This window comes from Schistocerca nitens, unplaced genomic scaffold (assembly GCF_023898315.1).
Source record: "Schistocerca nitens isolate TAMUIC-IGC-003100 unplaced genomic scaffold, iqSchNite1.1 HiC_scaffold_96, whole genome shotgun sequence".
In the NCBI taxonomy this organism is placed as follows: domain Eukaryota; kingdom Metazoa; phylum Arthropoda; class Insecta; order Orthoptera; family Acrididae; genus Schistocerca; species Schistocerca nitens.
This window is the reverse complement of record NW_026045641.1, coordinates 35,471-46,001: the sequence shown is the minus strand read 5'-3', so window position 1 is coordinate 46,001 and position 10,531 is coordinate 35,471. Positions and strand designations below refer to the sequence as shown.

General features: G+C 54.8%; 31 non-coding genes across 31 annotated transcripts; all 31 read left to right on the top strand.

Moving 5' to 3' along the window:
- The first annotated feature begins 158 nt into the window (after window positions 1–158).
- Trnal-cag (transfer RNA leucine (anticodon CAG)) lies at window positions 159–240 on the top strand. Its single transcript has one exon. It is a non-coding gene; the product is annotated as a tRNA-Leu (tRNA).
- Window positions 241–519: 279 nt separating this feature from the next.
- On the top strand, window positions 520–591 carry Trnae-cuc (transfer RNA glutamic acid (anticodon CUC)). Its single transcript has one exon. It is a non-coding gene; the product is annotated as a tRNA-Glu (tRNA).
- A 382-nt stretch (window positions 592–973) lies between these two features.
- Window positions 974–1,046, top strand: Trnah-gug (transfer RNA histidin (anticodon GUG)). The gene has a single exon. It is a non-coding gene; the product is annotated as a tRNA-His (tRNA).
- Window positions 1,047–1,333: 287 nt separating this feature from the next.
- Trnal-aag (transfer RNA leucine (anticodon AAG)) lies at window positions 1,334–1,415 on the top strand. Its single transcript has one exon. It is a non-coding gene; the product is annotated as a tRNA-Leu (tRNA).
- A 78-nt stretch (window positions 1,416–1,493) lies between these two features.
- Window positions 1,494–1,575, top strand: Trnal-cag (transfer RNA leucine (anticodon CAG)). The gene has a single exon. It is a non-coding gene; the product is annotated as a tRNA-Leu (tRNA).
- Window positions 1,576–1,855: 280 nt separating this feature from the next.
- On the top strand, window positions 1,856–1,927 carry Trnae-cuc (transfer RNA glutamic acid (anticodon CUC)). The gene has a single exon. It is a non-coding gene; the product is annotated as a tRNA-Glu (tRNA).
- A 382-nt stretch (window positions 1,928–2,309) lies between these two features.
- On the top strand, window positions 2,310–2,382 carry Trnah-gug (transfer RNA histidin (anticodon GUG)). Its single transcript has one exon. It is a non-coding gene; the product is annotated as a tRNA-His (tRNA).
- A 287-nt stretch (window positions 2,383–2,669) lies between these two features.
- On the top strand, window positions 2,670–2,751 carry Trnal-aag (transfer RNA leucine (anticodon AAG)). Its single transcript has one exon. It is a non-coding gene; the product is annotated as a tRNA-Leu (tRNA).
- Window positions 2,752–2,829: 78 nt separating this feature from the next.
- Window positions 2,830–2,911, top strand: Trnal-cag (transfer RNA leucine (anticodon CAG)). Its single transcript has one exon. It is a non-coding gene; the product is annotated as a tRNA-Leu (tRNA).
- Window positions 2,912–3,189: 278 nt separating this feature from the next.
- On the top strand, window positions 3,190–3,261 carry Trnae-cuc (transfer RNA glutamic acid (anticodon CUC)). The gene has a single exon. It is a non-coding gene; the product is annotated as a tRNA-Glu (tRNA).
- A 382-nt stretch (window positions 3,262–3,643) lies between these two features.
- Trnah-gug (transfer RNA histidin (anticodon GUG)) lies at window positions 3,644–3,716 on the top strand. The gene has a single exon. It is a non-coding gene; the product is annotated as a tRNA-His (tRNA).
- A 287-nt stretch (window positions 3,717–4,003) lies between these two features.
- On the top strand, window positions 4,004–4,085 carry Trnal-aag (transfer RNA leucine (anticodon AAG)). The gene has a single exon. It is a non-coding gene; the product is annotated as a tRNA-Leu (tRNA).
- Window positions 4,086–4,163: 78 nt separating this feature from the next.
- On the top strand, window positions 4,164–4,245 carry Trnal-cag (transfer RNA leucine (anticodon CAG)). Its single transcript has one exon. It is a non-coding gene; the product is annotated as a tRNA-Leu (tRNA).
- A 280-nt stretch (window positions 4,246–4,525) lies between these two features.
- On the top strand, window positions 4,526–4,597 carry Trnae-cuc (transfer RNA glutamic acid (anticodon CUC)). The gene has a single exon. It is a non-coding gene; the product is annotated as a tRNA-Glu (tRNA).
- A 382-nt stretch (window positions 4,598–4,979) lies between these two features.
- Window positions 4,980–5,052, top strand: Trnah-gug (transfer RNA histidin (anticodon GUG)). The gene has a single exon. It is a non-coding gene; the product is annotated as a tRNA-His (tRNA).
- Window positions 5,053–5,339: 287 nt separating this feature from the next.
- On the top strand, window positions 5,340–5,421 carry Trnal-aag (transfer RNA leucine (anticodon AAG)). Its single transcript has one exon. It is a non-coding gene; the product is annotated as a tRNA-Leu (tRNA).
- Window positions 5,422–5,499: 78 nt separating this feature from the next.
- Window positions 5,500–5,581, top strand: Trnal-cag (transfer RNA leucine (anticodon CAG)). The gene has a single exon. It is a non-coding gene; the product is annotated as a tRNA-Leu (tRNA).
- A 279-nt stretch (window positions 5,582–5,860) lies between these two features.
- On the top strand, window positions 5,861–5,932 carry Trnae-cuc (transfer RNA glutamic acid (anticodon CUC)). Its single transcript has one exon. It is a non-coding gene; the product is annotated as a tRNA-Glu (tRNA).
- A 382-nt stretch (window positions 5,933–6,314) lies between these two features.
- Window positions 6,315–6,387, top strand: Trnah-gug (transfer RNA histidin (anticodon GUG)). The gene has a single exon. It is a non-coding gene; the product is annotated as a tRNA-His (tRNA).
- Window positions 6,388–6,674: 287 nt separating this feature from the next.
- Window positions 6,675–6,756, top strand: Trnal-aag (transfer RNA leucine (anticodon AAG)). Its single transcript has one exon. It is a non-coding gene; the product is annotated as a tRNA-Leu (tRNA).
- Window positions 6,757–6,834: 78 nt separating this feature from the next.
- Trnal-cag (transfer RNA leucine (anticodon CAG)) lies at window positions 6,835–6,916 on the top strand. Its single transcript has one exon. It is a non-coding gene; the product is annotated as a tRNA-Leu (tRNA).
- A 279-nt stretch (window positions 6,917–7,195) lies between these two features.
- Trnae-cuc (transfer RNA glutamic acid (anticodon CUC)) lies at window positions 7,196–7,267 on the top strand. The gene has a single exon. It is a non-coding gene; the product is annotated as a tRNA-Glu (tRNA).
- Window positions 7,268–7,649: 382 nt separating this feature from the next.
- Window positions 7,650–7,722, top strand: Trnah-gug (transfer RNA histidin (anticodon GUG)). The gene has a single exon. It is a non-coding gene; the product is annotated as a tRNA-His (tRNA).
- A 287-nt stretch (window positions 7,723–8,009) lies between these two features.
- Trnal-aag (transfer RNA leucine (anticodon AAG)) lies at window positions 8,010–8,091 on the top strand. The gene has a single exon. It is a non-coding gene; the product is annotated as a tRNA-Leu (tRNA).
- A 78-nt stretch (window positions 8,092–8,169) lies between these two features.
- On the top strand, window positions 8,170–8,251 carry Trnal-cag (transfer RNA leucine (anticodon CAG)). The gene has a single exon. It is a non-coding gene; the product is annotated as a tRNA-Leu (tRNA).
- A 279-nt stretch (window positions 8,252–8,530) lies between these two features.
- Window positions 8,531–8,602, top strand: Trnae-cuc (transfer RNA glutamic acid (anticodon CUC)). Its single transcript has one exon. It is a non-coding gene; the product is annotated as a tRNA-Glu (tRNA).
- A 382-nt stretch (window positions 8,603–8,984) lies between these two features.
- Trnah-gug (transfer RNA histidin (anticodon GUG)) lies at window positions 8,985–9,057 on the top strand. The gene has a single exon. It is a non-coding gene; the product is annotated as a tRNA-His (tRNA).
- A 287-nt stretch (window positions 9,058–9,344) lies between these two features.
- On the top strand, window positions 9,345–9,426 carry Trnal-aag (transfer RNA leucine (anticodon AAG)). Its single transcript has one exon. It is a non-coding gene; the product is annotated as a tRNA-Leu (tRNA).
- Window positions 9,427–9,504: 78 nt separating this feature from the next.
- Trnal-cag (transfer RNA leucine (anticodon CAG)) lies at window positions 9,505–9,586 on the top strand. The gene has a single exon. It is a non-coding gene; the product is annotated as a tRNA-Leu (tRNA).
- Window positions 9,587–9,865: 279 nt separating this feature from the next.
- On the top strand, window positions 9,866–9,937 carry Trnae-cuc (transfer RNA glutamic acid (anticodon CUC)). The gene has a single exon. It is a non-coding gene; the product is annotated as a tRNA-Glu (tRNA).
- Window positions 9,938–10,319: 382 nt separating this feature from the next.
- Window positions 10,320–10,392, top strand: Trnah-gug (transfer RNA histidin (anticodon GUG)). The gene has a single exon. It is a non-coding gene; the product is annotated as a tRNA-His (tRNA).
- The last annotated feature ends 139 nt before the right edge of the window (window positions 10,393–10,531 follow it).

The following is a 10,531-nucleotide window of genomic DNA, read 5'->3' as shown; positions in this document are numbered from 1 at the left end:
TAGCGTGGCCGAGCGGTCTAAGGCGCTGGTTTAAGGCACCAGTCTCTTCGGAGGCGTGGTTTCGAATCCCACCGCTGCCAGCTTTTTCTCGTTTTTTGTGCCATTGCGATGTTTTCTCGTGGGGTAGAACGCAGCTCCTGTGACCGCCGTGCCACGTAGGTAGCGTGGCCGAGCGGTCTAAGGCGCTGGTTTCAGGCACCAGTCTCTTCGGAGGCGTGGGTTCGAATCCCACCGCTGCCAATGTTTTCTGTCTCGAAAGCAGGAGCACTGATTACCCGCGAAGGGAACAGCGCAGCAAGCCGTGAGCGTCTCTTTCTTAAATTGTCGTAGCAGCACAGTGCGTGGTGCAACGACAGGATTCACAGGCGCAGTCTGGTGTCACGATTGCTGGCGTTCGTCTCCACGAAATGCGTCCCGAGCATGCCGTTCTACAAAGTGGAAACGCTAAATTTTGGCCGTTGTCGTCAAGTAGCGTGTGTACTGTTTGCTGCGTTCGCTGGAGGAGCGCTTGCGTCGTTATCCGGTGTGGTCTAGTGGCTAGGATGCCTGGCTCTCACCCAGGAGGCCCGGGTTCGATTCCCGGTACCGGAAATGCGCATTTTGTTGCTCCTCTTATGCGACTTGGCCCGACTTAGCTCGACTGACGCTCCGCTGACGCTTGCAGAAAATTACGTTAAGTACGATTCGCGGTCACAAGTGACGGCGAGAGCGATGCGACGTCTGTCCACCTCTTATTGAGGCACATACCTGTGGTCAACAGAGTTGGAGGACTGCAAGACATTGCCACGGGGGTTGAATGCAGCTAACCACACTGCTTAGTGTCCTTACAGCGCAGACACGTTCGTTTGCCAGTATACATATAATGGAGACCGCGTCTGGCACAGCTGTGGGGAGACACAGTGGTGTGTGGGCCGAGCTTTGCTGTTCATCGCCACTTGCAGTCGCGAGAACTGCCGTCGGCGGTGCCTCCGTGGCCGTGATCGTCTAGTGGTTAGGACATTGCGTTGTGGCCGCAATAACCCAGGTTTCGAATCCTGGTCACGGCAATTTTTAAAGTTTTGCCTTGCTGTCGCTGCAGTGACGATTGTGACTCAGTGTTTGAAATTACGGTGCCCTCTTGATTTTTCACTCATGTTCCGCAGGCTGCGGGTGGCACTACCAATTCATTATCAACACGTAATGCCGCCGCACCAGAGAGCGGGCAGCTGCCTGTGTAGTTAATCTCTATTCGAAAATGGCAGTTGTTTGAGGTGCAATGGATGAGCAGCCAGTCGCAGCAGAACAGGAAGCTGTGTCGTGCACTGTTTCTACAAAAGCGAAGAACACCGGCACAGGTAGCGTGGCCGAGCGGTCTAAGGCGCTGGTTTAAGGCACCAGTCTCTTCGGAGGCGTGGGTTCGAATCCCACCGCTGCCAGCTTTTTCTCGTTTTTTGTGCCATTGCGATGTTTTCTCGTGGGGTAGAACGCAGCTCCTGTGACCGCCGTGCCACGTAGGTAGCGTGGCCGAGCGGTCTAAGGCGCTGGTTTCAGGCACCAGTCTCTTCGGAGGCGTGGGTTCGAATCCCACCGCTGCCAATGTTTTCTGTCTCGAAAGCAGGAGCACTGATTACCCGCGAAGGGAACAGCGCAGCAAGCCGTGAGCGTCTCCTTCTTAAATTGTCGTAGCAGCACAGTGCGTGGTGCAACGACAGGATTCACAGGCGCAGTCTGGTGTCACGATTGCTGGCGTTCGTCTCCACGAAATGCGTCCCGAGCATGCCGTTTCTACAAAGTGGAAACGCTAAATTTTGGCCGTTGTCGTCAAGTAGCGTGTGTACTGTTTGCTGCGTTCGCTGGAGGAGCGCTTGCGTCGTTATCCGGTGTGGTCTAGTGGCTAGGATGCCTGGCTCTCACCCAGGAGGCCCGGGTTCGATTCCCGGTACCGGAAATGCGCATTTTGTTGCTCCTCTTATGCGACTTGGCCCGACTTAGCTCGACTGACGCTCCGCTGACGCTTGCAGAAAATTACGTTAAGTACGATTCGCGGTCACAAGTGACGGCGAGAGCGATGCGACGTCTGTCCACCTCTTATTGAGGCACATACCTGTGGTCAACAGAGTTGGAGGACTGCAAGACATTGCCACGGGGGTTGAATGCAGCTAACCACACTGCTTAGTGTCCTTACAGCGCAGACACGTTCGTTTGCCAGTATACATATAATGGAGACCGCGTCTGGCACAGCTGTGGGGAGACACAGTGGTGTGTGGGCCGAGCTTTGCTGTTCATCGCCACTTGCAGTCGCGAGAACTGCCGTCGGCGGTGCCTCCGTGGCCGTGATCGTCTAGTGGTTAGGACATTGCGTTGTGGCCGCAATAACCCAGGTTTCGAATCCTGGTCACGGCAATTTTTAAAGTTTTGCCTTGCTGTCGCTGCAGTGACGATTGTGACTCAGTGTTTGAAATTACGGTGCCCTCTTGATTTTTCACTCATGTTCCGCAGGCTGCGGGTGGCACTACCAATTCATTATCAACACGTAATGCCGCCGCACCAGAGAGCGGGCAGCTGCCTGTGTAGTTAATCTCTATTCGAAAATGGCAGTTGTTTGAGGTGCAATGGATGAGCAGCCAGTCGCAGCAGAACAGGAAGCTGTGTCGTGCACTGTTTCTACAAAAGCGAAGAACACCGGCACAGGTAGCGTGGCCGAGCGGTCTAAGGCGCTGGTTTAAGGCACCAGTCTCTTCGGAGGCGTGGGTTCGAATCCCACCGCTGCCAGCTTTTTCTCGTTTTTTGTGCCATTGCGATGTTTTCTCGTGGGGTAGAACGCAGCTCCTGTGACCGCCGTGCCACGTAGGTAGCGTGGCCGAGCGGTCTAAGGCGCTGGTTTCAGGCACCAGTCTCTTCGGAGGCGTGGGTTCGAATCCCACCGCTGCCAATGTTTTCTGTCTCGAAAGCAGGAGCACTGATTACCCGCGAAGGGAACAGCGCAGCAAGCCGTGAGCGTCTCTTTCTTAATTGTCGTAGCAGCACAGTGCGTGGTGCAACGACAGGATTCACAGGCGCAGTCTGGTGTCACGATTGCTGGCGTTCGTCTCCACGAAATGCGTCCCGAGCATGCCGTTCTACAAAGTGGAAACGCTAAATTTTGGCCGTTGTCGTCAAGTAGCGTGTGTACTGTTTGCTGCGTTCGCTGGAGGAGCGCTTGCGTCGTTATCCGGTGTGGTCTAGTGGCTAGGATGCCTGGCTCTCACCCAGGAGGCCCGGGTTCGATTCCCGGTACCGGAAATGCGCATTTTGTTGCTCCTCTTATGCGACTTGGCCCGACTTAGCTCGACTGACGCTCCGCTGACGCTTGCAGAAAATTACGTTAAGTACGATTCGCGGTCACAAGTGACGGCGAGAGCGATGCGACGTCTGTCCACCTCTTATTGAGGCACATACCTGTGGTCAACAGAGTTGGAGGACTGCAAGACATTGCCACGGGGGTTGAATGCAGCTAACCACACTGCTTAGTGTCCTTACAGCGCAGACACGTTCGTTTGCCAGTATACATATAATGGAGACCGCGTCTGGCACAGCTGTGGGGAGACACAGTGGTGTGTGGGCCGAGCTTTGCTGTTCATCGCCACTTGCAGTCGCGAGAACTGCCGTCGGCGGTGCCTCCGTGGCCGTGATCGTCTAGTGGTTAGGACATTGCGTTGTGGCCGCAATAACCCAGGTTTCGAATCCTGGTCACGGCAATTTTTAAAGTTTTGCCTTGCTGTCGCTGCAGTGACGATTGTGACTCAGTGTTTGAAATTACGGTGCCCTCTTGATTTTTCACTCATGTTCCGCAGGCTGCGGGTGGCACTACCAATTCATTATCAACACGTAATGCCGCCGCACCAGAGAGCGGGCAGCTGCCTGTGTAGTTAATCTCTATTCGAAAATGGCAGTTGTTTGAGGTGCAATGGATGAGCAGCCAGTCGCAGCAGAACAGGAAGCTGTGTCGTGCACTGTTTCTACAAAAGCGAAGAACACCGGCACAGGTAGCGTGGCCGAGCGGTCTAAGGCGCTGGTTTAAGGCACCAGTCTCTTCGGAGGCGTGGGTTCGAATCCCACCGCTGCCAGCTTTTTCTCGTTTTTTGTGCCATTGCGATGTTTTCTCGTGGGGTAGAACGCAGCTCCTGTGACCGCCGTGCCACGTAGGTAGCGTGGCCGAGCGGTCTAAGGCGCTGGTTTCAGGCACCAGTCTCTTCGGAGGCGTGGGTTCGAATCCCACCGCTGCCAATGTTTTCTGTCTCGAAAGCAGGAGCACTGATTACCCGCGAAGGGAACAGCGCAGCAAGCCGTGAGCGTCTCCTTCTTAAATTGTCGTAGCAGCACAGTGCGTGGTGCAACGACAGGATTCACAGGCGCAGTCTGGTGTCACGATTGCTGGCGTTCGTCTCCACGAAATGCGTCCCGAGCATGCCGTTTCTACAAAGTGGAAACGCTAAATTTTGGCCGTTGTCGTCAAGTAGCGTGTGTACTGTTTGCTGCGTTCGCTGGAGGAGCGCTTGCGTCGTTATCCGGTGTGGTCTAGTGGCTAGGATGCCTGGCTCTCACCCAGGAGGCCCGGGTTCGATTCCCGGTACCGGAAATGCGCATTTTGTTGCTCCTCTTATGCGACTTGGCCCGACTTAGCTCGACTGACGCTCCGCTGACGCTTGCAGAAAATTACGTTAAGTACGATTCGCGGTCACAAGTGACGGCGAGAGCGATGCGACGTCTGTCCACCTCTTATTGAGGCACATACCTGTGGTCAACAGAGTTGGAGGACTGCAAGACATTGCCACGGGGGTTGAATGCAGCTAACCACACTGCTTAGTGTCCTTACAGCGCAGACACGTTCGTTTGCCAGTATACATATAATGGAGACCGCGTCTGGCACAGCTGTGGGGAGACACAGTGGTGTGTGGGCCGAGCTTTGCTGTTCATCGCCACTTGCAGTCGCGAGAACTGCCGTCGGCGGTGCCTCCGTGGCCGTGATCGTCTAGTGGTTAGGACATTGCGTTGTGGCCGCAATAACCCAGGTTTCGAATCCTGGTCACGGCAATTTTTAAAGTTTTGCCTTGCTGTCGCTGCAGTGACGATTGTGACTCAGTGTTTGAAATTACGGTGCCCTCTTGATTTTTCACTCATGTTCCGCAGGCTGCGGGTGGCACTACCAATTCATTATCAACACGTAATGCCGCCGCACCAGAGAGCGGGCAGCTGCCTGTGTAGTTAATCTCTATTCGAAAATGGCAGTTGTTTGAGGTGCAATGGATGAGCAGCCAGTCGCAGCAGAACAGGAAGCTGTGTCGTGCACTGTTTCTACAAAAGCGAAGAACACCGGCACAGGTAGCGTGGCCGAGCGGTCTAAGGCGCTGGTTTAAGGCACCAGTCTCTTCGGAGGCGTGGTTTCGAATCCCACCGCTGCCAGCTTTTTCTCGTTTTTTGTGCCATTGCGATGTTTTCTCGTGGGGTAGAACGCAGCTCCTGTGACCGCCGTGCCACGTAGGTAGCGTGGCCGAGCGGTCTAAGGCGCTGGTTTCAGGCACCAGTCTCTTCGGAGGCGTGGGTTCGAATCCCACCGCTGCCAATGTTTTCTGTCTCGAAAGCAGGAGCACTGATTACCCGCGAAGGGAACAGCGCAGCAAGCCGTGAGCGTCTCTTTCTTAAATTGTCGTAGCAGCACAGTGCGTGGTGCAACGACAGGATTCACAGGCGCAGTCTGGTGTCACGATTGCTGGCGTTCGTCTCCACGAAATGCGTCCCGAGCATGCCGTTCTACAAAGTGGAAACGCTAAATTTTGGCCGTTGTCGTCAAGTAGCGTGTGTACTGTTTGCTGCGTTCGCTGGAGGAGCGCTTGCGTCGTTATCCGGTGTGGTCTAGTGGCTAGGATGCCTGGCTCTCACCCAGGAGGCCCGGGTTCGATTCCCGGTACCGGAAATGCGCATTTTGTTGCTCCTCTTATGCGACTTGGCCCGACTTAGCTCGACTGACGCTCCGCTGACGCTTGCAGAAAATTACGTTAAGTACGATTCGCGGTCACAAGTGACGGCGAGAGCGATGCGACGTCTGTCCACCTCTTATTGAGGCACATACCTGTGGTCAACAGAGTTGGAGGACTGCAAGACATTGCCACGGGGGTTGAATGCAGCTAACCACACTGCTTAGTGTCCTTACAGCGCAGACACGTTCGTTTGCCAGTATACATATAATGGAGACCGCGTCTGGCACAGCTGTGGGGAGACACAGTGGTGTGTGGGCCGAGCTTTGCTGTTCATCGCCACTTGCAGTCGCGAGAACTGCCGTCGGCGGTGCCTCCGTGGCCGTGATCGTCTAGTGGTTAGGACATTGCGTTGTGGCCGCAATAACCCAGGTTTCGAATCCTGGTCACGGCAATTTTTAAAGTTTTGCCTTGCTGTCGCTGCAGTGACGATTGTGACTCAGTGTTTGAAATTACGGTGCCCTCTTGATTTTTCACTCATGTTCCGCAGGCTGCGGGTGGCACTACCAATTCATTATCAACACGTAATGCCGCCGCACCAGAGAGCGGGCAGCTGCCTGTGTAGTTAATCTCTATTCGAAAATGGCAGTTGTTTGAGGTGCAATGGATGAGCAGCCAGTCGCAGCAGAACAGGAAGCTGTGTCGTGCACTGTTTCTACAAAAGCGAAGAACACCGGCACAGGTAGCGTGGCCGAGCGGTCTAAGGCGCTGGTTTAAGGCACCAGTCTCTTCGGAGGCGTGGTTTCGAATCCCACCGCTGCCAGCTTTTTCTCGTTTTTTGTGCCATTGCGATGTTTTCTCGTGGGGTAGAACGCAGCTCCTGTGACCGCCGTGCCACGTAGGTAGCGTGGCCGAGCGGTCTAAGGCGCTGGTTTCAGGCACCAGTCTCTTCGGAGGCGTGGGTTCGAATCCCACCGCTGCCAATGTTTTCTGTCTCGAAAGCAGGAGCACTGATTACCCGCGAAGGGAACAGCGCAGCAAGCCGTGAGCGTCTCTTTCTTAAATTGTCGTAGCAGCACAGTGCGTGGTGCAACGACAGGATTCACAGGCGCAGTCTGGTGTCACGATTGCTGGCGTTCGTCTCCACGAAATGCGTCCCGAGCATGCCGTTCTACAAAGTGGAAACGCTAAATTTTGGCCGTTGTCGTCAAGTAGCGTGTGTACTGTTTGCTGCGTTCGCTGGAGGAGCGCTTGCGTCGTTATCCGGTGTGGTCTAGTGGCTAGGATGCCTGGCTCTCACCCAGGAGGCCCGGGTTCGATTCCCGGTACCGGAAATGCGCATTTTGTTGCTCCTCTTATGCGACTTGGCCCGACTTAGCTCGACTGACGCTCCGCTGACGCTTGCAGAAAATTACGTTAAGTACGATTCGCGGTCACAAGTGACGGCGAGAGCGATGCGACGTCTGTCCACCTCTTATTGAGGCACATACCTGTGGTCAACAGAGTTGGAGGACTGCAAGACATTGCCACGGGGGTTGAATGCAGCTAACCACACTGCTTAGTGTCCTTACAGCGCAGACACGTTCGTTTGCCAGTATACATATAATGGAGACCGCGTCTGGCACAGCTGTGGGGAGACACAGTGGTGTGTGGGCCGAGCTTTGCTGTTCATCGCCACTTGCAGTCGCGAGAACTGCCGTCGGCGGTGCCTCCGTGGCCGTGATCGTCTAGTGGTTAGGACATTGCGTTGTGGCCGCAATAACCCAGGTTTCGAATCCTGGTCACGGCAATTTTTAAAGTTTTGCCTTGCTGTCGCTGCAGTGACGATTGTGACTCAGTGTTTGAAATTACGGTGCCCTCTTGATTTTTCACTCATGTTCCGCAGGCTGCGGGTGGCACTACCAATTCATTATCAACACGTAATGCCGCCGCACCAGAGAGCGGGCAGCTGCCTGTGTAGTTAATCTCTATTCGAAAATGGCAGTTGTTTGAGGTGCAATGGATGAGCAGCCAGTCGCAGCAGAACAGGAAGCTGTGTCGTGCACTGTTTCTACAAAAGCGAAGAACACCGGCACAGGTAGCGTGGCCGAGCGGTCTAAGGCGCTGGTTTAAGGCACCAGTCTCTTCGGAGGCGTGGGTTCGAATCCCACCGCTGCCAGCTTTTTCTCGTTTTTTGTGCCATTGCGATGTTTTCTCGTGGGGTAGAACGCAGCTCCTGTGACCGCCGTGCCACGTAGGTAGCGTGGCCGAGCGGTCTAAGGCGCTGGTTTCAGGCACCAGTCTCTTCGGAGGCGTGGGTTCGAATCCCACCGCTGCCAATGTTTTCTGTCTCGAAAGCAGGAGCACTGATTACCCGCGAAGGGAACAGCGCAGCAAGCCGTGAGCGTCTCTTTCTTAAATTGTCGTAGCAGCACAGTGCGTGGTGCAACGACAGGATTCACAGGCGCAGTCTGGTGTCACGATTGCTGGCGTTCGTCTCCACGAAATGCGTTCCGAGCATGCCGTTCTACAAAGTGGAAACGCTAAATTTTGGCCGTTGTCGTCAAGTAGCGTGTGTACTGTTTGCTGCGTTCGCTGGAGGAGCGCTTGCGTCGTTATCCGGTGTGGTCTAGTGGCTAGGATGCCTGGCTCTCACCCAGGAGGCCCGGGTTCGATTCCCGGTACCGGAAATGCGCATTTTGTTGCTCCTCTTATGCGACTTGGCCCGACTTAGCTCGACTGACGCTCCGCTGACGCTTGCAGAAAATTACGTTAAGTACGATTCGCGGTCACAAGTGACGGCGAGAGCGATGCGACGTCTGTCCACCTCTTATTGAGGCACATACCTGTGGTCAACAGAGTTGGAGGACTGCAAGACATTGCCACGGGGGTTGAATGCAGCTAACCACACTGCTTAGTGTCCTTACAGCGCAGACACGTTCGTTTGCCAGTATACATATAATGGAGACCGCGTCTGGCACAGCTGTGGGGAGACACAGTGGTGTGTGGGCCGAGCTTTGCTGTTCATCGCCACTTGCAGTCGCGAGAACTGCCGTCGGCGGTGCCTCCGTGGCCGTGATCGTCTAGTGGTTAGGACATTGCGTTGTGGCCGCAATAACCCAGGTTTCGAATCCTGGTCACGGCAATTTTTAAAGTTTTGCCTTGCTGTCGCTGCAGTGACGATTGTGACTCAGTGTTTGAAATTACGGTGCCCTCTTGATTTTTCACTCATGTTCCGCAGGCTGCGGGTGGCACTACCAATTCATTATCAACACGTAATGCCGCCGCACCAGAGAGCGGGCAGCTGCCTGTGTAGTTAATCTCTATTCGAAAATGGCAGTTGTTTGAGGTGCAATGGATGAGCAGCCAGTCGCAGCAGAACAGGAAGCTGTGTCGTGCACTGTTTCTACAAAAGCGAAGAACACCGGCACAGGTAGCGTGGCCGAGCGGTCTAAGGCGCTGGTTTAAGGCACCAGTCTCTTCGGAGGCGTGGGTTCGAATCCCACCGCTGCCAGCTTTTTCTCGTTTTTTGTGCCATTGCGATGTTTTCTCGTGGGGTAGAACGCAGCTCCTGTGACCGCCGTGCCACGTAGGTAGCGTGGCCGAGCGGTCTAAGGCGCTGGTTTCAGGCACCAGTCTCTTCGGAGGCGTGGGTTCGAATCCCACCGCTGCCAATGTTTTCTGTCTCGAAAGCAGGAGCACTGATTACCCGCGAAGGGAACAGCGCAGCAAGCCGTGAGCGTCTCTTTCTTAAATTGTCGTAGCAGCACAGTGCGTGGTGCAACGACAGGATTCACAGGCGCAGTCTGGTGTCACGATTGCTGGCGTTCGTCTCCACGAAATGCGTCCCGAGCATGCCGTTCTACAAAGTGGAAACGCTAAATTTTGGCCGTTGTCGTCAAGTAGCGTGTGTACTGTTTGCTGCGTTCGCTGGAGGAGCGCTTGCGTCGTTATCCGGTGTGGTCTAGTGGCTAGGATGCCTGGCTCTCACCCAGGAGGCCCGGGTTCGATTCCCGGTACCGGAAATGCGCATTTTGTTGCTCCTCTTATGCGACTTGGCCCGACTTAGCTCGACTGACGCTCCGCTGACGCTTGCAGAAAATTACGTTAAGTACGATTCGCGGTCACAAGTGACGGCGAGAGCGATGCGACGTCTGTCCACCTCTTATTGAGGCACATACCTGTGGTCAACAGAGTTGGAGGACTGCAAGACATTGCCACGGGGGTTGAATGCAGCTAACCACACTGCTTAGTGTCCTTACAGCGCAGACACGTTCGTTTGCCAGTATACATATAATGGAGACCGCGTCTGGCACAGCTGTGGGGAGACACAGTGGTGTGTGGGCCGAGCTTTGCTGTTCATCGCCACTTGCAGTCGCGAGAACTGCCGTCGGCGGTGCCTCCGTGGCCGTGATCGTCTAGTGGTTAGGACATTGCGTTGTGGCCGCAATAACCCAGGTTTCGAATCCTGGTCACGGCAATTTTTAAAGTTTTGCCTTGCTGTCGCTGCAGTGACGATTGTGACTCAGTGTTTGAAATTACGGTGCCCTCTTGATTTTTCACTCATGTTCCGCAGGCTGCGGGTGGCACTACCAATTCATTATCAACACGTAATGCCG